Here is a 14,901-nt window from a genome sequence, read left to right as displayed (position 1 = left end):
TGCGCAAAAATGCCTGGAATCAAAGAGGAAACTGTTGGATTCAACAAAGTAAGGGAGAAGGGAAGCCTCCTGTTTGAGGTAAAAGTATACTTCCTCTAGCAAGACAAAGCTGTAGAAATTATCCAAGGGTATCTATCTACCTGCCCTTGGAGAATCCTTCCTTGCTAAGATCTGCACATAAGACCATATCCAGGGCTTCTGAGGTCAGAATTGACCATGGAAGTTCTAGACAAGGTTTACACCCTTTCATAAGAGTTCTACTGCAAAGTACTCTAGCTTTGCTAACATCTATCCTATGTAAAGGATGAGGGTTTGTATGTGTTGGAACAAAATTACTATACCTAAAATTGATTAAATTTTGGCATAATTCTTTTCTCCATCTACAAGAATGAAACCCTATACTGTAGATAATGTATATACAGTATTATGCTGGAAGATATAGATTTTCAAGAATGTGCACAAGGTCAATAAAAGATGTACCAAATCAAAATCATTCATGTAGAGTAATCTGTAAATAAGTCAAAATCTCATTTATCTAAACAAATGGAATTAAAAATGAAAGGATTTCTTTGAACCAAATTATTTACAGTACTTGTGGTATTCATGAACCATAATACAAATACACTTAATAAAGACATATTCCAATAAACAAGATTTCTTTTCTAAGCTGACCAACCATTTAAATTACACTACTAAACAGTCAAAAGAAACTTGAATACTCCTATAATCCCATAGTACCATACTATAATATCAATAAATATTTTGGAAAATTCAGATATGGTTCTATCCTACAACCTGGACAACTTTTATTGGGGCAGCAATTAAATATTCATCAAATACTCATGAAATAACAAAATGAGCTAGTAAGATTGATCATCTACTTTCATTAATAAATATTGTACGTAAAAATTAAATCAGTTTAAGATACCTAACATTTTCATAAGAAATAAAAGACAATGGCCATATATATAGCAACTTGCTTTACCATAAGACAACCGTATCATTTTTGGTTTCCACTATAATAGTTTTGCCGCAAGATTTTTGTCGAGGTAAAAAAAAGTTTCACGTCAATCCTAGTACTCGCTGGTTTATGAAAGAAAACAAATTCAATAAAAAGCCTGTATCTCATCTAACCAAGGACATTCTCCAAATAGACATGGCTGACAAAAAAAAAAAACCTTGAAATAAACCAAGATCAATACATTGTCAAGATAAAATTATACCAGATATGATACTGACTTTACTGCACAAGTGTTACAAGGGACATAAGACGGGAATCAAACATACCATCCAAATGGTGAAAAAATAAATAATGAAAATTTCCCAAATAGTACTCGAAACTTACTGTAAACATGGGGCCAGGATTATAACTACTCTAGATGTCACGAATTCCCAAAGATTTGGCGCTTTAGTAGAAAAATGTACCTTACCTAACTATTCCCGCCAAAGAGAAAAATACAGTCGTTAACACAAGGACATTAAAGCAGCAAAGTTTAACCTGACAACTAAACTAACATCAACCAAGATGGTATCTGGTTAACAATGTAATCCCATTGCAAATGTCAATATCAGTAACTTATTCCCCTTACGAGGTAAAACATGAAAGTTTTCTTCTTTTGTGTATCCTGCACTCTTTCGGTAATCCAATAAAGCCTGTCTTATTTTGTCCCCCTTTCCCGTAATTTCTGAGCCCTTTCTTCAAGTCTTCACTCTCCCACTTCTTAATGGTGTAATTTTCCGACTAACCATTCCATGTCCCATCCCATAACATGTAAAACTCAAATAACCATAATGCAATTAAGACAATGCTCCTCTCCCCCTCTCATCACAAGTAAAACTCCAATCGTTTTTAAATATCTCAGTGCCTTTCTCTACCACCATGATACCACATCTCTCCACCAGAGATGATCCCACTACTGTAAATGCAGACAACTACTCCTTGAAACATTAAGCAGCTTTCTACATAAATATAGTTTGGAGCAACACCACCACCAACTTGCTTTCCCCTTTACTTAAAACCTAATTCTTGCAAAAATCTATCATACTTCGCTTCTTATATGGATTACAGTAAGTACTACTATTCCCTAACAAAGCTATTTCTCTAGTTGTACCCAAGATAACACTGCCAAGCCTCTGGTACTTCAATGATAGTCTCAACCACCTCACTAAAACTTTTCTAGCCCTCTCTTAGAATAAGTGAATCTTGAAAATTAATTAAAATATATTGGACCGCATCAAATTTCCGTCATCAATACCATGTACATAGACGATTGTACTAAATAACTTTACATAGTTAGGATGCCTTTTAAACTTTCTTTAATTTTCTAAAAAAAAAAAAATGAGCAATGCACTGGACTAGACATTTGTTTACCTACAAAAAAGAGTAGCAAAATACATGTAGAATAAATAAGAAATGGCACAAATTGGATAACTGGTAGTCAGAGCATACCTCGGTTTCTATCAAGTTACAAAGACCTAGAATTAGCTTACACATGAACAGTTAAGACATTTCCACAGCTGACATATAAAGGTTTTGCCTAAACCCTAATTTACATTTAACATTCAACTGAAGACATTTCCCAACACAACAATGGAATATATCATGCTTCAAAAAGTGGCCAAGAAAAAAACACCATGATAAGGGAACTGATAAGAAAAAAAAGAAAAAAAAAGTGATAAGATGAGGTTAAGTTAAAGTAATTTTAGAACAGCTTTACTCATAAAAACTTAGTTCCCTGATGATATGGATGACATTGTACTATGTTTGCAACTAGATAGATATGTCATTTACCTCGGTTTATCCATTACTTATGTTTGTACCTTCAGCGTTCCAGGTGACTCATCAGTTATCTTTTTGACTAAATAAACTTATACAAGGAAGAATGTCTTCTTCCTATGACTGATGAATCACTTGTTACGTGAAGACTAGAAATGTAAAATAAGTCACGCTAGCGCCATCAGATTCATCAGTCGTAGAAAGAAGACACTCTCTTCCTTGTATAACTTTATTTAGTCTAAAGGAAAGGTTGCCTTTAAGACAATTTTATATATTAGTATCTGATCACTTTGAGCCCCGGGTCTTCAGTGGTACACAATAATAATCAACCCCCACCCCCCCGAAAAGATGAGGTCTTTATATCAAGTTTATAGAAGAGCCGTTGATAAATGGCCTTCAAGTCATGTATAATCTTTAATGAGGCTATGTGAACTAATCAAGTGTTCCAAAACCTATCAATGTTTTTATATTTCGGCAATCAAGCCTATTACAGAACTTTCACAAGTTGCTGTTTCCAGCCCGGCAATTTTTAATAGTACCCTTTAAAACTCCCCCCCCCCCCCCAACAAGGGATGAGAGATAGATATGTCATTTACCTCAGTTTATCCATTACTTTTGTTTGTATCTTGTGTTCCAGGTGACTCATTAAGTCATCTTTTTGACTAAAGTTATACAAGGAAGTGTGTGTCTTCTCTCTAGCAACCACTCTTGTCCCATCACCTGACGAATCACTCTTAGATACTAACTGAAGGGCTAAAGTATAAGCTATGCAAGCCTCTTAACCTGACAATCATCCTTACCTATTGGATTACCTACAATCTTTCCCTGATGTCACTCACTATATATGCAAAATCACAGCTCTCCTTAGAATGGGCTTTATGAAATTTAGGTCATACGACCTAAGACTGTGCAGGGGATGCCCTTCGGTGCAAATGGAGGGTTTAAAAAGTTAAAGGAGGTTGGGTAGCAACATGGAAAAAAAGTGTGAATGGAGGTTAACCAATCGCCAAATAAAACGGTGAGGCTATAGGACATAAGGACACTACAAAGACACTAATGTCTGCAGGGCACTATGTGAAATAAACTGACAGCACTAATACATCCACAAGCATCGACCTTCAATCAATTTTATACAAAAAAATACATTAACTTCCTGCTAATTATGACTTTTCAACACAAATTATTTACAATATTCACTGACTATTATTTTTTCAATATACAGTACTACAGTAAATAAATAGTGGTGATTCCTTTTTTCTTCAAAAGCATTTCTATCAAGTGGTGTAATCTAATCTAACTACATCTGTTATCAATTCATCTCCCAGTGCAAATTTGTTTAGGTACGATATCTCAAAGAGGCCTAACAAAGTTCATATATACACAGATTTCCAAGTGGCCTAACAAAGTCCACACAACACACTGTTGATTTCCCCTTGTATGGTGTCCGTTCCTCAACATATTCTCCACAGACTAGAAACCCAGTTGGATATTAATAAAGTAACGTCATTTACTAAGTCGGAAGAAACATCTTGCAATTCCTACTACTCTAAGTAAAATGTAACTTACACAAAGCATTTATGTTTAACAGTCTAGATTCAACTAACAAAGTCTTGACATGAAAATGCAGAGTAATAACGTACTAGACATATCAGTATGGTGCAATTCTAAAATTACTTTGAACATAACCATATCTTTGGAGGAAAAAAACTGTACAGTATACTGCATGAATATAATACTTGAAACTTTGGAAATACTGTACAGTAATGCAATTACATCCAGCATAGTATATGGCAGTATCTTGTTTATATACAGTGCTTCACAACAGAGAAAATAACAGTCACAACAACTACAGTAACGTTAACTAATTAATGGACAACATAATAAACATGTCCACTCCCAACAAAATCCAATCCAATCCAATCCCGCAGACAACCTACAGAAGGACATGCCCTAAAGTTTTGACAAGACAATTTCTTTGCCACATACAGCACTAATAGTTACAAATTATTTCCAAAACCCATTTACCAGGCATCCTAATCAATGTGATTGAAATACTATAAAGTATTGCCTTAAACACACCTAAATTATGCAGTTCCAATGAAAACTATTACCATATAAATACTGTAACTGCTTGAAAAATTAAAGCTGCACTGTCCCAAATATAGTTTCTCAGATCATTCATACAAGGCACAAGTTCTAAATGTCTCCAATTCTATAAAAGATACTACTGTACCTACATCAAACTAACAAATAGTTTCCAAAATATAGTCATGTAGACATTTTGGCAGAAGTATTTTCGTTAATAGAAAAAATAAATGCAAATTTCTATAGGGCTTGTTCCTAAATTTCTTCAGATTCAATATGTACAAAATTGGAGGGCGGAGAAAAATATTAACTAACAATTAACCTATTTTACTAAAGATGACATGATGTTGCATACAGGTTTATGGGGATTTATTTCAAGTCATTACTTTCTGATTTCCTTTACAAGTCTTGGAACCAATCAACAATTTATCATCAGGTAGTACAACTATGACGGCTGTTATCATAAATACTACAATAAAATACAACATACCACAGCATTTAATATATATAATACTCTTTAACCCACACAACAAGGAATGTCTAGTAATGATTCCATTGTAATTACGAGAGGAGGCACCAGTGTACTTAACTTGACCCACTGACCTCAGATTAGTAAATAGAAGACAAGTCAGGCAGTACACTCACACTACTGTAGTAACATCAACATTATCCAATTCAAAAATATTTCAATATCTATCTAATTTTGTGAACTTACTCCCCTAATTAGGGCAAACAAGAAACACCCTTCCCACAGGCGTTTCAAATCTCATAATAACGAAGGTCTTATCAATAAAACATCATTAAAGAACCATTTTCCACCACCTAGAATATTCAGTAACTGTTCAAAATGTCCAAGAAGCCTACCATAAACTACAATACTCCGTATCTCAAGACATTACCAGTATGTTATTAGACAAATATTATAATTACAGTGGCCCGATAATGTTTTGCAGGGTTTCATTCCATGGATCATATTATCAGCTGGGGAGGGCCACAATATAATTCATGATGCACATACGGTTTTTAAAGGGTCTTCTTGCAGCATTGAATGTTGATCTTTCCCTACATAATGATCAGTGCAGTTCCAGACATTCTTGTTTTGACAAGCCGCAGCACACCACCCATTAACTGCCTCTCTCGCAGCAACACCCTTTGAGTAAATATATATGGCAGAGCCTGTACAGTATATTACCTCTTAGTACGATATGTAACATTTGCAATGGCACTAAAGAGACTTATCACAAAATCATAAAAATAATGTGCTGACCTTGGACAAATAGGTAGAGATGCTGAATTACTGTAGTGAAGATATTTAGCCCTTGGGACTAATGAACGAAATTCCTGTGCAATGCATCAAGACAATTTAAACCAACTTTTGTGCCACTGTATGTGCAAGTTCCCCAATCAGTGGAATGCGTGTAGCAATGGTGAGATAGAAGGCAATTACAGTACTAAAATGTATGTAAAAAGACACTGTTCAGTGGCCTTTACCCAAGAGGTTCGTCTCACTTCCAAAAGTTCATATTTACTATAAATTGAATTTATGGAGTTGAGCTATATAATACAGTGCAGTGACCTGTGAGGCCACTCACCACCAAGTACATATAGGAAAAAACCTCCATATGTATGCCACTCAAGTCTTTCCGAGCCAGAATGGGATGGTTTGATATTGTAAAGAGCAGATTTTCACTATTAAACTCTAAGATGACTGGGACAAAGCCTCAGCCACCCACTTGTTAGCGGAGACTTCCTCTTCCGAGCTGCATGAGCTAATTGCAGAGGTGTACAAGCCAGAACAAGTGTGGAATATGGACGAAACAAATTAGTACAGTGCATACAATGTGTACTGTATCTATTATATATATCTTATATTGTAAACACTGTATCTGTACAGAAGTTACAGTACAACAAAAGCTTCAAAGAAATACATATATAATGTAAACCAAAATCCATTAGTTATAGATGATGACACTGTGCACTTTCATTACCAAAAAGACGTGCTCCCAGTTTTAGGGCAGCCAATGACAGGTAGGCTAACTGTTCAAACATAATTTTGTTTCTTTGATTTTATTTATAAGTGAAAAAACTAATGTGCCCTTGAGAGCCATAACATGAACTTGATGCATATCTACTAGATGCACACTGAGAAGGCAGGGATAACATGCCATCTGTTTCTGAATTGGTTAAACCACTGCTCCCCAGTCAAAGGTTGAGCAATACCTACAGCAGCTAGTAATGGATTTCAAAACCATGCTCATCCTTGACAACGCTCCAGACATCCACAATCATGTGCAGGTTTTTCACAACAATGCATACATGGGTTCTTTCCTTACAATACCAATTCACTTGTGCAGCTGACAGACCAAGGGGTCATTAGATACAAGTTCACCACAAAAATGAGTGATGGCCAGACTTAAAACAGCCAATTATCAAGTGCACAACTAATTGCCTCTTCGTAGTAGAGGAATCTTTATACAATGGGTAGCCACATACAGTGAATTCCTGCTAGAAACTTGTCTGGCCCAACGAGAGAAGGTCAGTAAGGGTTTCCGTCATGAAGATGCCTTTAATAAGACAGTGAAGAAAATTGTACTGCTGGCACTATGATGCTCAGCTGACCAAGGAGGAACTTGAGGAGCTGGTACAGATAGTGAGCAAGGAAAAGGAAAGGAAAAAAAGTAAAAGTGATGGATAAGTTGGAGATCTCACAGCAGCAGAAGATAATAAAAACCACTGCCAACAGAAGGGTTTTGTCTATAGTGCATGAAATGGGGAAGCAGATGAGAAATCCCATACACCGTTTTTTAACCCGTGAAGAAACCTTCCACTACCAGCCACCGAATCTTCTCATCCTACAATCCCTTCTCCTATCCTAGTGAAAAAATCACAGCAGTAGATAATGATGTGGTAAATCCTCCCATCACAAAGAGCAATGCTCGTAAACTACTAAAAATTCCCGTATAAGAATAAAAAAACTTATTCGATGCATTCTAGACATCCATATGCGTACAGTATATGGACTCATTTTTAAAGGACTGTAAAGCTAATTATTGAACAATTTATAACCCGTAAAATATTAAGAGTAAAAATTATTTCACAATAAAAAAAAATAGAAATAATCAACAATTAAACTGGCATGGAAATAGAATGAAAATGTTATTTAATGGCAACACTGCCTCCTGGTCTTTATAAGGTAGACTGATGGCACACTCTTACAGCCATTACAAAGGCCGTAATCCCACTTGCCAGTGTGCCCATTCGATGAGCTCCAATTGTACATTTTTCAGTTAGTCTTGCGTCCCATAGCAAGTTTTTTTTCCGAACATCAAATCATGATTACCCTAGCACTATCCTTTTTCACTTAACGACCTAAATTCCCCTTCAAATGGATTTCATCTGCCCCTCCTCTATAAGGAATTGATAATAATAAAAAAAAGATGTTACCAAGGACCCACATCCGATTTCTTTTAGCCTAGTTTAAAAACAATATGTACATACACACACAAAAGTAAATAATATACATACAGTATACTCAATTTATATCATGTACATACTGTATACTCGATTCATACCAAACATTTAAAGTGTATTAATTTGAAAATGAAAATAGCATTTCATTACACCCTAGAAACACTGTGCATTGTGAGATAATCTCATTCGTTCAGTACAGTAATATACTTGTCCATGAAAAAGGCCGTTACGGAGGGGAATTTTTGCTCGCAAACTGATGCAACAGTTATAAATCAATTTGAATTTGCATGCTCGTATCCCAATCTGCTTATACTGTATACAAATTACTCATAGACAGAGGTACTGTTGTACTGAAGTATTTTTACAGCAGTGTTAAGTTACGCATTTCTTATGTAGGGATTTTGTTACATAGCGTATGTTGAAGTACATACAGAATAAATGTACACTTGATGTTCAATTCTAAACCCAGATACATAGGGATTTATCTACTGCACCTTAAGGATTGCATTATGCATCACAAGATATCAGTGTGTAGAATCTTCTTAAATGATGTTATTTAAACACTGTAGTCTTTTATATTTAATTACTTTATTTTTACCATTAGGGTATTTAAATGTTCATTGAAGAACTGTTAATGACATTCTTACAGTGCAGTGTACGAAACACAGCATCAATGCGTTATTACAAGTTATGTATTAGACAACGAGCTGGTAGGGTTGGGAGGTGACTGCAAAGACGAGCACTTACAAGTGATGCGTCTCTTCATCTTGGCCAATTAAGTTGTACTGTAGTGATAGTATGTACATATATTAACAGTACTGAAGTATACACTACAGTATCAGTGCTTCCTATTAGTTAGGAACAACTTGCTGTTTCCATACTTGTACAACTTTTACAAAGGGTGGCCTGGCGATGGCTTACATATTACAAGCACCCTTACCTTTAAGTGTTACCAATTGTCTTACCTTAGGCATCATACTGTACACTGTACTATACTGAAGTAGTATTAATAATGTACTATGCCTCAATAAAGTAACAAACTACAGTACCGCACCATTAACACAATGTACAGTACTGCAAGATATTTGGGGCATTTGTTAACCACAGGTAAGCATTGGTTATTTGTTAAAGGTCATAAGGTTATGAGTTGACTCATCATAGAGCACCAAGCAAAGTGGTTTTTCAATCTTCACTGGTATCTTTGTTACCTTAACAATCTCACTAGGAGGGAGTATTGACTTTAAACCTTCCATCATTGTCAAATCTTTTATCAACTAACGCCTGTTTTGAAGTCTGCTATGGTGTGGTCAGTTGATCACAAGAGCAAACATAGCAGTGATAAGTATACTATTCCATTTATCAGATAGGGGCATGGACAATTCAAAGATTTACAACATTCACGGGTATGTGTTACCTACAACTATAACAATAAAGCCGTTTCTATTCCACTGCATGACAAAGCCCTCACACATGTCCATAGTCATTTCTGGGATTTGGTCATTTTTATCACCAAGCTGGCCACTGGGATTGGAGATGGTTTTAGACTTTAGTCTGATCACTCACAGCAAACCAACATACTGTAGTATAGGTGGCCCTGACTAGTACAGCTTTGCTAATCGTGGCAATATACAAAACATTTTATCTTTATTGTCGCTAACGAAGTGAGTGACCTTATATGAAATGACAAAATTCTTTTGAACAAAACTCACCCAACCCATAGCCTAGTCCTTCCCTTTTATCATTATCGCTGGGTGGGGGGGGGAGGGGCAGCTAATATTTTTGGCGGCGGGGTCAATAACTCCTATACCAATAAGTATATTCAAATAAAATTTCAAGGGATTATTTAAATATACATAAGCTTTGTTTCTGCCCTGGCTGTCACTTCTGTTCATGAGGAATTTTTAGCTAAAAAATCAGTGAGGACCAGCAAACTACTCCTAGAGTTTTACAGCTATCCAAATGACTTTCCCCATGGCTTGATGGGTGTTATATGAACTACTTTCATGCCACTTTTTATATTGATACTTAACATAGAAAAGTCGCAGTAGCCATTTTTCGACAGCGGGAGGCCGATTTTTGGCTGCGTCATAAATTACTTGTAGAATACTTGACTTATCTAAATGAAATTTTCAGGTATTTATGGGGTGGATATTTACTTTTTCCATACCAATTTTCATGTTGATATCCGCCACAGAAAACGTTTACAGCCGTACCTCTCTTCACGAAAAGAATCTGCTTGCGAAATTTTCACACTGCTAAACGAGATGCAAAGATTTTTATCACTCACATTACGAAAAATGTTTCATGATAAGAAAAGAGATTTGCCAGCCAGGCAGAGAATCCCCTTCATAACTTCTATTCATGGCCTCACCAAAATGTTCCATCCAACGTTGCCTTTCTTCATATTCTGTTGTTATTACAACAGAAGATATATGTACTGTATTGCATTTTCCATTTATTATTACATTATGTTCTAATAACTATTTAATTTACAGGCATTAACAGTTAGTTTAGGTATATCGAATGGTTCAATGTAATTGGCTGTATAGTACTTCATTGTGGTCATACTGTAGCTTTATTATAAAATTTAAAGTGGATTTTTTGGAGGTTTTAGAATGAATTAGGTGATTTAAATATAAAATGTGACTTATAACACAAAATTTTCACGAAACAAAAGCCATTCCTGAACGAATTAATTTCGCGTTGTGAGGCACTACTGTACTTTGGTATGGGTTGAATGGTTATTTTTAGTGGTGGAGTAAATTGGTCCTAGAATAATTCACAAACCCAAGTGTGACAGTGAACGACATCAATGAGCGACAATGCCGATCTCATAAGCAATATCCTTCCCGAGTTGCACCTGCTAGTTATTTTTATTATTACTTGCTAAGCTACAACCCCAGTTGGAAAACCAGGATGCTATAAGACCAGGACCCCTAACATAATCCAGTAATCCACCAAGCAAAGGAAACAAGGGAAAAAAAAAAATTTAAGAACAGCAACAACACAATAAGGTAATACAGTACCCACTCAGATATATATGTTACCTAAGGTTCGACTATATTAGGCTACTTATGATAAGGATTCGCAGTAAATAAGAGAACTTAATTCTTTGAAGTAGAATGTCAATACGAGTAGGTGAGTAAGAGATACAGAAATAACGAACAACTTTTAGCATTCCTTAAATGAAACAAAATTGGCAACAGCTAACCTACTCACAAGCAAAGAACTACTGTAACTATACAGTTGTGTGCTATATGAGTTTTAAAAAAGAAAACACCAGTGTAATAACTATAAGAATTTAATCAATAAAAAACATGAAATGCTGTTTGAAAATTGGCACCCTTATTGTACTCAAAAGCTAAATTAAATCAGATTAAAATCTAAAATTGTTTTCAATAATGTATTCAACAAGGTTCGTAACTATATTTTGAATTAATCAAAGCTATCTTTCCAGTGCAATCTCCTAACAAAAGGCCATACAGCTCACACCGCTACTACTGGTTAGAAAGACAATGTAATTCTTTTAAAGGACTGTAAGGTTAAAGATTTTCCCTCCCATACCACAAAAAATAAACTGTCAAAACCTATCACAACTGAGCTGTTTCTTAAATGCATTAGCTCTATTTACATATGTACTGCATTTTACAATGTTTAATACACTAACTGCATAACATTTGCTCACTACAACCAAAATATTTTGATGCGCAATGTCTCCTGTGAAACAGCTTTCACCAAGCACCTAATTAGTAAAAAAAGATTTACCCATTAACTCTGACAAGTCTTACCAAAATTTGCACTTGTTAACCTTTGTAAAGGCCTCTTTAATTATTGAAGCAAAAGTAAAGTAATACACTACTATACTGACTGGTCAAAAATACAATAGAAAGAACTTAAAAAAGTAGAAAAAAATACTAACTTTAAATTTCCAAAACTTGTCTGGTTCACTGCTTCACGATGACTTTTTATTGCTTGCCGTAAAATCCCTTTACGACATGGTGCCGATTTGGTCCCTGAATAAAAAATGAACTTTCTACATCACCTAACAATGGAGAGGCTCAAACTGATGCACTGAAGTTAATCCAACAAACAATATTCCTTTACTTGGTGATGAAAAAAATCTTGTCCCATTAATTGAGATTCATAAATTATCTTTGTATAATATAGTACCCTGAAAAAATTCATATCAAACCCCTTTCCAACAACAGACTGCTATTGATAACCCTTATGCATATTAAAAACTAATAAAAGGTTGAATATTCTTTTTTTTTAAATTGTGTTCTGTCTGGCAAAACTAATTATTAGAAGAAATGAGGTTCAACATATCTTCCCAAACAATAACCATCTAGGTGTCATTACTTCAATGCCACCTAATGATAAGATTTTTTTTCTTCTACAGATGACGTAATATGTGTGTGTGTTTAAAAGTCACAAAAGCCGACATACAATGAGCATAATACTGTATATGTATTATAGTCACAAAAGGAAAAATTAAGACTTGATTGGAGTTAGTACTTTTGTCCATTAGTGACACTGACGTACTCACAATGAGAATACACATACAGAGGCATCCCACAGCTGTCAGTTTCTTGATATTTCCAGATACAGTAAGTCTTATTTTATATGAGAATAATACTGGATTAATGAAACCGACCTATGTTTAGATTTAAATCTTGTCCTTAGGTACAGGGTATTAAAAAGGATTCAACAATATACCTTTGGGTGTAGTCATTAACATGCATCATTTTACTCGTCTCTGACTAAATCCTAACTAGTGGGAGACCAAAGCATTATTAAGAGATCCCCTAGAGAACACCATCTTATGCTATCTCATTTTGACAAAAAGGCCACTGGATGTTTGGCTGACATAGAATAAGTTACGATCTAAACAGCCAATACTATCTACTTTATTAAATCTTTATCATTACAACTATTCTTAATCGCCATATTTTCAAAAGTATAATTATATTTAAAAACTACACTAACATCTATTCTTTTAAATATGGATATGAAAAAAAAAAAAATAAACAATAATGAAATGGCAAACAAAGTATACATTGTTTTCCTTTTTTTCTAACTGGGCACTATAAAATGTTTCCTTAGCTTTATGCACACATTTTTCAACAAAATATTTGGGATAGCAGAGATTAGGGGCAATTTCTTCAATTTGGGTGAACACATCCTCTATTTACTTAAGGCTACATATTTTAAGTGCTCCAAGGAACATGATGGAAAAAAACTACTAAAAACTCGACACTTTTTAAGTAAGTATTAATTGCATTACACAATCTATCATTATCCTCTCATATAAAATCTGACTCTCCTGGAATTCCTAAGAAACTGAGTTGTTGAATCATACTCTCCTGTATAAATAAGGTGTGATGTCTTTATATACATATTCTCATTTTGAGTGTCTGTATCTCATGGATAGAGTACAAACTACAGTATTTCTAACAAATCTTAATTTTTCCTACTGTGGTTATGAGATATATCATATATATATATATATATATATATATATATATATATATATATATATATATATATGTGTGTGTGTATTTACAATTTTTATGGTTTACATGACTGAGCAATTTTAGTACTGTATTATTACTGATTTTAAAATATTCCATAATTTTTTATTCATTACTTACATATACTTTATTTGCTATGTGTACGTATACATGCATACAGTACTCTTATGGGACACTTCAAAATCAAACCATTGTTCTCTAGACTTGGGTATTGCTATTGCCTTTTTGTACCCAAGTCTTTCATTGTCTTGGGTTAGTTCTTTTGTTTGAGGGTACACACTTTTTTTTTTTCAGTTTTTACTGCCTCGTGTTCTTATTTAAACAGTGTGTTAGGCCAGCTTAATGAAAGGGACACAGATGCCTGATGGTTTAACAAAAGGTCGCCTTTTCTCATTTATGTTCCCTCATTTTCCTCCATGTATTTATTTTCATAGCAATCATAACTGCTGCCCCTTCATTTTTAGTGGCTATCCTCCAGGGTACTAATTCTTGCATGGTGTGACAGCTCCGCATTGTACTGTACACCAATTTTATGCAACATAGCCTACAGTCTATTAGTTGTATGAGTGACTAAATATATACATTCACTCAGCTCTGCTGATTCGTGGATCCTTTCTTCATAATTTTGATCGTTCCTGATACAGAGAACCTTACAACCTTTTAAATAAAAACACTTTCACGATAAGTACTCTCACAGCCTGGTCATTTCAAACCAACAGCGTCCCTTTGCACCCAGCATCCTTTGTGCAAATTCCTTCTTCCCAAATAAAAAAAAAAAAAAAAAAACAAAGGAGGGCGATGTACCGAAAATGTACATCGGTGTGCTTAGAGTGATTCTAGTATAAAATGTGATACGTACATTGGGCTACATGATTCGCCAAACAGTCGACGTCACAGAGTTGCATCATGCTTCTGACTTACTGCTTTAAACTTATGTAAACCGGTTAGCAATGTTAAACTGATACTTTTCCTTTAAATTTTCATTTTTTTAGTGTAAAGTATTCATTGAGCAATACTCTAGTGTTATTGTTATACAAA

At 34.7% G+C, this 14,901-nt stretch overlaps 1 protein-coding gene across 19 annotated transcripts in view; it reads right to left on the bottom strand.

Moving 5' to 3' along the window:
* LOC137638602 (sphingomyelin synthase-related protein 1-like) overlaps nucleotides 1-14,901 on the bottom strand; it is a 230,391-nt gene that overhangs the window by 137,022 nt on the left and 78,468 nt on the right. For 6 of the 19 annotated variants that reach the window (XM_068370818.1, XM_068370819.1, XM_068370824.1 and 3 more), the window contains exon 2: nucleotides 12,252-12,345. The exons of the other annotated variants lie outside the window; for them this stretch is intronic. The gene's annotated coding sequence lies outside the window, so the exon portion shown is untranslated. The remainder of the gene's footprint in view (nucleotides 1-12,251; nucleotides 12,346-14,901) is intronic. 19 annotated transcript variants of the gene reach the window in all.

The sequence above is a fragment of the Palaemon carinicauda genome, chromosome 3 (genome assembly GCF_036898095.1).
Source record: "Palaemon carinicauda isolate YSFRI2023 chromosome 3, ASM3689809v2, whole genome shotgun sequence".
In the NCBI taxonomy this organism is placed as follows: Eukaryota; Metazoa; Arthropoda; class Malacostraca; order Decapoda; family Palaemonidae; genus Palaemon; species Palaemon carinicauda.
Note: the sequence above shows the minus strand (reverse complement) of the source record. Positions and strands in the feature narration are given on the sequence as shown.